At 45.5% G+C, this 10,994-nt stretch overlaps 1 long non-coding RNA gene across 2 annotated transcripts; it reads left to right on the top strand.

Moving 5' to 3' along the window:
- The first annotated feature begins 1,369 nt into the window (after positions 1–1,369).
- Positions 1,370–10,753, top strand: LOC141726925 (uncharacterized). 2 transcript variants are annotated; one of them, XR_012577887.1, is made up of 3 exons: positions 1,370–2,031; positions 3,393–3,531; positions 7,681–10,753. It is a non-coding gene; the product is annotated as an uncharacterized LOC141726925 (long non-coding RNA). The 2 variants fall into 2 exon arrangements; XR_012577886.1 differs by having other exon boundaries at positions 1,371–2,031; positions 7,671–10,753.
- Positions 10,754–10,994: the final 241 nt, after the last annotated feature.

Consider the following 10,994-nt stretch of genomic DNA (forward strand, 5'->3'; position numbering starts at 1 on the left):
GTCCTTCTTCTGCATCATCCTCATCATCCTCCACCTTTCGATCGGTCTTGCCTTTACACTTTCCACCTCTTGTATTAGCTGCAACAGCCATGGTTTGGGGCCTATTGTCTGATTCAGCTACTAGCCTGGAGCCTGCGATGTTAGCTGCAGCCTGGGTCACTGGGATAGCAACTAACTTATCTCCCTGTTCCCTTTCTGCTATCTGCTGCTCCACAGTATCTAGCAGAGTACGGTAAACAAACGCCAAGGCCCAGCTCACTGCAGTAATCCTTTCTTCCTTAGTATTACCATGGCACTTCTCCCTCAAATACTTTGCCACCTCGACTGGATTCTGAATTTGATCAGATGAAACGTCCCAGTCTATAGGATCAGAAAATTCCTTTAAAGTCTGGCCCATATCCTCCCATTTCCCACTCCAGTCAAGATTTTTCCTGCTTTGTTTTACTCCTGAATCAGGAGTCTCTCTAACCCCTCTAGAAATCTCAGCTTTCATTTTATATACACTCCAGACAGTATAGAAAAGGCCTAATAAATTAAATGCCAGAAAGATGGTTTCTTTCAAACTCAGGGGAAATTCAGTATTTTCTAATAGAGATGTCAACAATTTGTAGGAGAAGAAGGAAGACAAAGGCTGAAAAGCCCCTTCCCCCTCTTCTTCCCAAACAAACTGAGTACACAGCCATGACAACAATCCATACATTCCTGAAATAAAGTCCAGCATTTTTATCCGACACATCATCACACATAAGGCCAGCACAATGATTACTCTGGTTAGTGCCCCCCACTTACAAAAGCTACTTATTAGGGACAACACCAGAGCTATTTTCGGGTAAGGAAATAACCCTAGGGACCACAAAGATATTAAAACTTCAAAAACCCCTAGGGACCAGAAAAACCGGCAAGCTTCCACTCCAAATGACATTATAAATCACCAATATGCCCACAAAACAACCAAAACCAAAATATTATTGTTATAGGTTTTTTTCCCGCTGTTTTTGGCCTCCGTTTCCCGGCCAACGCACCAAAAATATACTGTCCTGGTTGTCATGGTTTGACCCGGAAAGAGGATTTCTGGGATGCTGTGTGGATGGGGCCAATGAGTGGTCAGTTTTGAATATTGCCATCTGGCCTAACCACTGGGCAAATGGGATCCACCTCCGAGAACACAGGGTAAAAGCAGGGGTCTCCCCCTGGCAGTACCTCTTTGGATTTCCTGCGGTGAAGGAGTTGAGTCTCTCCCCCGGTCCAGTTGCTGGCTGGGCTGGGGGAGGGGAAAAGCCATGCGGCCCGGCCTGGGAGAGGTAGGCCTGGCCCCAAGGGTGGAAGGAAGAAAATAGAGAAATGCCGGGAAGCAATGGGCAGCCTGTTCTTCCCCCCCCGGCCCCCCCCCCCCCCCCAACCCCCCCTTTGGAGACAGACAGAGAAAGTGCAGCCGGTGTTTGTGTGCCGTTACCTTGAAAGCAGTAAACATGTGCTGGTAGCAGGCAGCCCGGCTGAGGAGATGGTGGGGGGGAGTGCAGCCAGGAGTCCAGCCGCTTGGAGGAGTTTTTAACCCTTTCTTTGGACAATGAAAATTTCACAGAACACTAACCCTTCATAGACGAGAGATAAGAGTGGGGGAGGACGAAGGAGATGAGTGAGTGATGAAAGTCTGGACCAGAGAGAGAGAGTGAGAAATGTTGGAAAGACGGAGAAGAGGGAGTGGCATTTTATGCTGGACTCTTTTGTGTAGCCATGGACAGAGCTATGTTTCCCTGGAATACAGAGACTGAGACCAGGGGGAGAAATGTCCAAGAGCCAAAGAAGATTCAGTGTGGGTACCCCTCGGCCCCAGGGGGTATATAAAATATGGGGGGGACAGATGTCCCAGAGGTGAGAGATTGAGCTTCTCTGGAACTGGACACAGCCTCCTTAAAAGGACAACCCTGGAAGCAGCCCTGATTCTGGTCCGGTGGTGAGAGCACCGGAACAAGGACGGAAAAGGCCACCACGACACATGGAAGGACTCCCTCTCCTCTTGAGGAACTGAAGGTGAGCATTCTAAAGGGTGGTGCTGGACCCAGAATTGATTTTGGATTGTATTGTATTGGGAATTTGGGGGGGGAGGAGGAGGAGGAGAGTGTTTTTGTGAGGTTTTCATTTTCCTTGTGTTTTCTTTTTTTTTTTCTTTTTTTTTCCTTTTTCTTCCTTTTGTGTGTAGTTTAGTAATTGTCTTTGTAGTTTAGTTAATAAACTTTTCTTCTTTTTCAAGTGAGAGCCTGCTTTGTTTATTCCTGGTCAAAATCTCAAAGCAGACACCAGAGAAGGTGTATTTTCATGTGGGCATTTGGCCTTGTGCCAATGTCAAACCAGAACAATGGTTTCGGACAAATTGGGGGAAATCTCCAAAAGGGAGCCCCCCAAAACAAAACAAACCTCCAACCACCCCTCCCCCAACACCGGGTTCGGGAAGGAATTTCTCGCAGGAGCAAAGTGGAAAACAAAACCTATTTATTTGCAAGTAACAAAAGAACACTCCCCAACACAAGAAAAGAAAAGAGACCAGACTGTGTTGTGAAGGGCGCCGAGCTTCTCTAGCAGGCTCCGGGTGTCCTGGAGTGCTCAGGTCAGGTCCGGAGCCGGTCCAGTATCTTCGGGGGGGGTAAGAAAAAGAGAACAAAAGAAAAGGGAAAAAAAAAACAGTGCAAAAAGCAGAAAGCAAGCAAGCAAGCAAGCAAGCGGCTAGCCCAGCCAAGCAGCAAAAGCCAAAAGCAAAAGTGCCTGGTCACACACCCCCCCCCCCCCCCTCTTCCATATCCCGCCGCAGCACGACGGCCGGGGGCGGGGGAGGGGGGAAAGGCACAGCTGCCAGACACAACACAGGATATTGAGATAAAGGCTGTCACCCCACGACAGTGGGGACCTCCCCAAACAGTGAGGAGAAGAGACTTAGGAGGGGGGGGAGACATGCAAAATAACCCCAAGACCAGCATGCCATGAGAAGCTACTGCTTCTACCTTGCTAAAAAGACCCCCAAAACAACGAGCCAACTAAGAATTGAGAGATTGGAGTGATGTCTAGACGTGAAGAACAGAGTGCTGAGCCTGCAGAGATGCTGAACACCTTTGTAGTCCCTCTCACCCTGAATGCGGGAGTCGTCCCGATGCCGGGACCAGGAAGAGGGGCGAGGCTGTGGAGTGAAGACCAGGGGTCACCTCTCCCTAAGGACTCCCACAAGGTTTGGACCCTCAGCTCTGCCCCTAGTGGACAAAGCTGCACATATCCTCCTCCTCCTCGTCGCCCTGGAAGAGACGACGGAGACTTCAGACGCGTCGAGCTGCCCAATCCTGAGCTGATCACTTTTAATAAAGGCATTAAAATGGGGAAAAATTCTCCTGCCCTGTTTATTTCAGCTGGGGTCTCGTCCAGGATAGCCACATCAGAAGAGGACACCAGGACTGGCCATCTTGGACCTCCAGGACAGCTGGCTATCAGGACCAGAGACATCGGCTCAGGACCAGGGATGCAGAGGAGCACCAGAGCAACAGACTGGTGAGAAATCCGGTGGCGGGAGTGGGAGACGAGCGTGTGTGTTTGTGATTGAGACAAGGCCGGCAGCCGGACCTTTGAAGTGAGAGGGACCCCTCAGTACTGCGTTTCCGTCTTCCGCGAGGAAGCCGGCCGGGAACAGTGAGAAGCGTGTGGAATTAGTGTGAGTGAGTCGTCTCCTAAAGGGGGAATAAAGGGGCCCCCCCCTCCAGGCGTGCGGAGGGAATAGTTGTATGAGTGGCACGCAGCAAAAATAGGTCCTGACAGAGGGAAGTATGGCAGATTGTAAGTCCCGAGAAGGATTCGGGTAGCTCACAAGCCCTGCAGGCAAAGTAAGTCCTGACAAAGGGGCCAGGCGCAAATCCCAGCGAAGGAGGCTGCGGTTTGTTTTTAAGTCCTGATACGGTGAGGCCTAAAAATTGGAAGGTTAGGCAAACTAGAAATCAGGCAGTTGTTTTTCCTGACAGAGGGGAGTCAGGCACGAACCGGCTTCTTAGGCCGGGGTTTCATATGTTGAAGTCCTGATAGATATAAGACCTGATGTTAGGAAAGATAGGCAATCAAGAGATCAGGCAGTTGTTTCAGTATAAAGTCCTGATCATCAGGTAAATAATTTTTTCTTGAAATCACCTGTCAGTAGAGGCACCTTTGGGATTTTTTTACTGTTCAGACCTGAAAAATGGGAGGGTGTAATCGTAAAAAGACTGGCAAGAGACTGAGGGATATACCTCCCAATAGTCCCTTAGGAGAACTGTTAGAGAAATGGGATTCTATAGAGGCCACGGAGGGATTAGATAAGGTGAAGATGATCCACTACTGTGTAGAAGTCTGGCCGGAGTTAGAGGTGCAAGGAGGATGACCTTGGTGTTGGGCAAGGGACAAGTGGATGTGCCAACGATTAAATAATTATCTGACAGCTCAAGGAGATACAGATCCTGAGCAATTATTGTATGTAGCTTGGTGGTTAAAGAATGCTATTGGGGATGAAGGGGTGCGAATTTGTAAGGTACAGAAGAAGAAAGAGGGGAATGAAGGAGGGGATGACGGAATTAGTAAAAGATGGGATCCCCTGGATAATTTGCCTCCTGCTGCCGCTCGACCTTATAATCCTCTTCCTCAAGCACCTCAAATGGCAGGTCCAGTTCTTCTCCCGGCTGCCATCTCATTACCACTTGCTCAAATTCCTCCTTCTACCTCTTCAGCTTCCCCTATGATAAACCCAGTATCCCCCAGTAACCACTCCTTCACCACCCCCATCGGCTCCTCCAGTGCCTTCTGCATCACCACAAGTGCCTACTCCACCTGCTGCATTCTCCACCACTTCTCCAGCTCCACTTAATATGTACCCAAGCTCTTCTCCCCCTCCTATTGCTGTCCCTTTACCTCCTCCCAGTTGGGACACAAATGCCTCCTTGCCCGGTAAACAGCTATCACCAAATACACCTGCTGATGGTTAGAACGTTCAGGGTAACCCAGATACCCCTCAAACTAGTAGTTTGGCATCTGAAAATGGGCCGTACTGTAGTACCAGATCCAAGACCTCCAAGGCAGAGAGACTCTTTCCCCTCAGAGAAGTTCCTATGGGAGGAGTAGCGGGAGGTGTTGGCTTTGTGAATGCTCCTCTAACTGCTTCTGAGGTGAGAGGATTCAAGAAAGAGTTGGGGCAATTAGTTGAGGACCCAGTGGGCATCGCTGACCAAGTGGATCAATTTTTAGGTCCAAATATCTACACTTTGGGGGAGATGAATTCCATCCTAAATATATTATTTTCCCCAGAAGAGGTCCAGATGATTAGAGCAGCTAGCATAAGAATTTGGGAGAAAAATAACCATCCAAGACCCCAGGTGCCATCAGGTGAACAGAAATTGCCACTAACAGATCCCAGCTGGAACCCTAATCAGGAGGAGAGGAGGAAGGCCATGATGGAATATAGGTCTTTAACAATACAGGGGATCAAAGAGTCAGTTCCCAAAGGAACTAATACCAAATTGGCATTTGAGGGTGCACAAGAGAAGGATGAAGCTCCTGCTCCCTGGCTTAACCACCTAAAGCGGAACTTCCAGTTGTACTCTAGAATAGACCCAGACACCCTAGAAGGTCAAGTGCTGCTCAAAGTCCAATTTGTTACCAAATCTTGGCCAGATGTATGGAGAAAACTGGAAAAGATTGAAGATTGGCCAAAAAGGACATTAATGAGTTATTAAGAGAAGCATCGAAGGTGCATGTAAGGAGGGACATAGAAAACACAAAGGCCAAGGCTAGGATCACGGTTGCTGTAGCTAGAGAAAGTGTGGGGTGGGCAGGTCCACCACCAGGAGGAGGCAAGGATAGGCCAGTACTGCCAGGTACAAGAGGGATGGAGAGACCTCAAGTCCCTTTGAGAGAACGATATTTCTATTACTGTGGAGATGCAGGAAATGTCAGGAGGTTCTGTAGAAAGCTCAGTCTCAATGAGGCAATAGCCAAACAACAAGATAATTTAGGGAAGATCCTTAGAGGTGACGATTAGAGGGTTAGGGGCTTTACACTTTAGGGGACCTGATGCAACATCTAGAAGAGCCCTTGGTAAACTTTGAGGTGGGACCCCTAAATGAAGAATTAGAATTTTTGAGTAAATACAGGAGCAGATAAGTCCTGTCTCAACAAAGTACTAAAAAGTATAGTATAGTGAAAAAACATCTGAAGTTAGACAAAAACACCTAGGTAGAAAGGATATCCAATAGCACCAAAACTGTCCAGTAACACTAAACTTGTAATAAGTCTTGTGAAAAATAAAGGTACCTTATTGTTGTCTTGTTGTGTGTGTGAGAGTGAGTCACAAGCAAAGTCAGCCTCAACTTCCCGGGCAGGTGGGAAGGGGGGCAGTGGAAGTGTGTGTGTGACCTGCAAACCAGACTAGTGTTCCCTGGGCCTGGGAGGGAGCCGTAGCTGTAAGAGCGTGAGTGACACGCAGACAGCCTCACAGGTGAATGTGCACCAGAGGCAACCAGAGTCAGGGCCCTTCCAAGAGGCCCAGAGATACTGAGACCTGTGGGCTGTAGTAAACCCCTCAGGTTTAGCCAGGGCCCCTTGAAGAATAGAATGCTGACACAGCGGCAAAGAAGTTTCCTGTCTCCAGAGACATCCGCCTTGTACCTTATCCCTATAGCCATGTAAGGCAATATGTTGTCAACCCTACTACTGGTCACTTATGGTCACTCTAACACCTTTGCCATTGGTCAAGATTGGATCTGGGCCAAGGGTATAAAAGTAGCATACTGTATCCCTACTAACTCGGAAGAAGAAGAGCTGCGACCCTTCACGGACCCTCCAATAAAGCCATACTCGTGGAACAGCCATCGTCTTCTGCTTCTCCTCTCTCTACCGTCTGCTGGAGCCTTAGGCCAAGGGAAAAAGCTACCTAGCAAGCAAAGAGCTTGAAATAATAAGAGCTGCCTAATCACTAAGAGCTGAATATTCCCTGCTTGCTAGGGCTGTCCCACAGCCTTGGTCTGAGAGCGAGCTGGCTTCTGGCACCCAGTCCCCTTGGGGACTGAGCTCTGGAGGTGTAATAACTTGCATAGGATAAGACCAAGCAAGGCTCATTTAGTGGGCCAACCCCAAGGTGAGGGGAGCCACAGGGACCCGTGATTTTCCAGCAATAATGATCCAGTTTGTGTTTTGAGGGTGTGAAGGAATGTGTGAAAGTGAATGAGAAATAAAAGAGAGTGTATGTAGACCAATTAGAATAGAGGAAATGTGGATTGTGCATTATAAGTTTTGCCACATCTCCTTAGAGGGAAGTGTATTTTGTAGAAGAATAGTGTAAGAAAAAAAAATTAAGTGTAAGGGGTTGAAATAAAAGTAGTATTTAAGCTGTAAGTGAAAGAAAGAAACAGAAGCAAGAGATAAATAGATAAGATCTTGAAAATAGAACCGAAAACCAGTAAGTTATATACGCAGAAAAATAGGAGAATAAAAGCAATTTGGGAGTTAAGTTAGCTAACAGAAATACAGCTCCTTGCAAAATACAGAGTATGCAGAAGTTGATGAGAGAAACATGCAAGCTATGGAAAAAGAGAAGTTGACCAATAACATTAAGCAGAGAAACTGACTTTGATAGAATCATAAAATAGCAGACCATTAATGGCTATATTTGAAAGCCTGTTTCAGGTACTCCACATTGCTAATTCGACTGTGCAGTGGAAAAGAAAAAGGTTCGACCCACATCACTCTCACCCCCTGGCATTGGACCAGGATTCAAAGTCAGTTTTTTCCTCTGGCATTGGACCGGACTCCACCCCATTCTCCTTCTGGCATTGGGCCAGAGTCCCAGTTTTTCCCTCTGGCATTGGGCCAGAGTCCACACCACTCTCACCTCTGGGCACTGGACAAGATTCATCCACTTCACAAGTTAATTCACCTGAGTATACTGTGATTAAAAGTTGACTCTCAGAAGGAAAAGTCAAAAAGACTGGACTGTATGGGAAAATAATTGGTATCAGAGCTCTAACGTTGCTTAAAATGTGTCAAGACAGTTCTGTGTAAACTATGTTGGCAAAAAGTTTAAGACTGTAAATAAGCAATTCTGGTTAAATTCCCCCAGTTAGTTCTAAAGACTCCAGGTTAATCCTCTACAGAGCACTCCCCTAAGAGAAACCAAATTTGGTAGGGAACAGACCAAGAGACGTATAACCAGAAAAGCAGGTAGAAGAGACCCTAAAGAGCTTGGAAGCTTCTTCACAGTAAAATTCCCCAAGATGCAAGGCCAGGTGGGCAGGCTGTGCAAGATGACCCATACCGGATTCTTGGGAAGAGTAGTAATGATGGCTCTGATTGCTGATGGTGCTCTGGGGAGCCCAGCAGAGCCATGCAATGAGTGCTACCAACCTCGCTATGAGGAGGAAGAAGTGAGCTCCTTGTCTAGAGTCCACATCAATTCTAACCCTAACCGTGTTAACCTCTTCCAATTGGTCCTTTATCAGAAAAATAAGAGAATGTATTGGATAGCACACAATACTGCCACTTTTAGGCAGCCACTCCTGGGCGAGTTCCCTAATAGGAGAAGCCTGGTTGTGCTTTGAATTTGATGCTGCTGAAATAAGCTCAGTAAATCTAGTAAAAAGAAAAGAAATAGTAAAAACAGTAAGAAAGATGGTTTGCAACAAGTATTCAACAGTAAAGTATTCAGCTACCCAGTGGATCCCAAGAGATCCAAACAAATTAGAGTCTGTTGAGAAAAGAGAAAGAGACAAGTGTACCTACTATGAAGTATATGCATGTTATCAGTATACTGAAAAAGGGATAAACCCGTCTTGGAAAATGAAAGAACTGTGTAAATATAAGGAATGCCCAACAGAAACTGATAACACATTTCGGGAGAGCTCTAAACACCTAGTTTTGATCTCTAGTACTACAGCATACACTAAATTGTCAGGAGACTGGTCTGACAGCTACACAGCTAGAATAATAAAATCAGCTTTCTTCTTATTACCCAAAGAAACTGAATCAAGTTTAGGAGTTCCTATATACAATGATTTAGGAGAAACCAAACAGAAGAAGCAAAGTGCAATAAAAGTTGAGAAAATCCTAAATTGTAAAAGCCAAGTTCAGACTCCAATATTTATGTTAAACAGAATCATCAGGCTCCAGGGAGTATTAAAAATTAGAATGCAATTATCAGAAACATTTCAAGCATAATAAAAAAATTAGCATGTGTAAATAAAAAAGAACAAACTCCTACACTTGATTCCAGTTGGTGGGAGAATCTATGGATTTTCAATAAGAGTGTATGGGAAAAAGGTTTTCTCACTATGCATATACTTGGAAGATTGCTCTTTTTACTATGCTTGTTTCCCTGCTTCATTAAAGTAGTATTGGTCATGCAGACCAACCTAAAGAAACCAAGAAAGGTAACGAAGTTAAGTAACCATGATTACCAGAGTGATCAAGAAATTTATAATCAATACAAAAAATTAAATATTAAGCTCCTGAGTAAAAAATTGTATGTTGATGCAAGCTTAAATTTGCGCTCTTGTCAAAGAAAAAGAGGGGGGACTGTTATAAACAAAAATCTGCCATGTTTTTTTGTGAGAAAAAGGTTACCACTGTTGCTGCTGGGGTGCTGCTTGTGTGTTATGGTAATTACAGGTCATTGTTATTAATAGTTGTTTTTTATCAGTAAAAGCCCTAGCTGAGGCCGGGTTAATGGCTCTTCTTTGGGACAGTGAAGGGTGGGGACCTCCCCAAACAGTGAGGAGAAGAGACTTAGGAGGGGGGGGAGACATGCAAAATAACCCCAAGACCAGCATGCCATGAGAAGCTACTGCTTCTACCTTGCTAAAAAGACCCCCAAAACAACGAGCCAACTAAGAATTGAGAGATTGGAGTGATGTCTAGACGTGAAGAACGGAGTGCGGAGCCTGCAGAGATGCTGAACACCTTTGTAGTCCCTCTCACCCTGAATGCGGGAGTCGTCCTGATGCCGGGACCGGGAAGAGGGGCGAGACTGTGGAGTGAAGACCAGGGGTCACCTCGCCCTAAGGACTCCCACGAGGTCTGGACCCCCAGCTCTGCCCCTAGTGGACAAAGCTGCACATATCCTCCTCCTCCTTGTCGCCCTGGAAGAGACAACAGAGACTTCAGACCCGTCGAGCTGCCCAATCCTGAGCTGATCACTTTTAATAAAGACATTAAAAGGAGAAAAAGTCTTCTGCCCTGTTTATTTCATTTTATGATTGGCTTTTTGCAAATATTAAAATGAATATTATATGTATTGTGTTAGAAAGTAATGCTGTATTAATTTTCTTAAGAACTGTGTTAAATATAGTTTTAGATCATAAAAATTGTTAAAATAGAAACTATGCTATGTAAGATGCTTTGTGTAACAGAAAGGACTTGCAGGGAGATAGCAGCCACAGGACACCTAAATCCTTCAGAGAAAGGGAATTTATTGACTTCTTATCAAAAGAAATGAACTTCTTCCTGCCTTGAAGGCGCTCTTAGGTTTAGAAGGAAGAAGTTGACAATGACCAGACAAAATCCTGTGTTTGAATGGAATTTATGCATCATGTATGAAGTGTGTGAATATGCAACAGGCTATTGTTCTTAAGGGTTAATCCTTTGTTAGCAGGGGTCCTTTTTTGGGCTCGTGATGCCCAGAAAAAGGTACCCGGACGTCCGTAACTCTTTGTTTTTATTGTCTCATAGTGTCCTAATTCAATTTGTCCAAATTGTTATTACTCTAATTGTGTTACTATTCTTTTTAACTATTTCATTACTATTAAACTTTTAAAAATTTTAAAAACAAGTGATTGGCGTTTTTCACAAAGCGAAGCTGAAAACAGTTCAAGGAGAAAAAAAAACCCAAAAGCTGCCGAGAGGATTCCTGGTACAGCCTCCAAGCTAGGGGAAGGGATGGGAAAAAACTTCTGGCTTCAAGCTAGTAAAAAAACAATCCAACAAAAGGAACAATGCAGCATCCCCCA

The sequence above is a fragment of the Zonotrichia albicollis genome, chromosome W (genome assembly GCF_047830755.1).
Source record: "Zonotrichia albicollis isolate bZonAlb1 chromosome W, bZonAlb1.hap1, whole genome shotgun sequence".
NCBI classification, from domain to species: domain Eukaryota; kingdom Metazoa; phylum Chordata; class Aves; order Passeriformes; family Passerellidae; genus Zonotrichia; species Zonotrichia albicollis.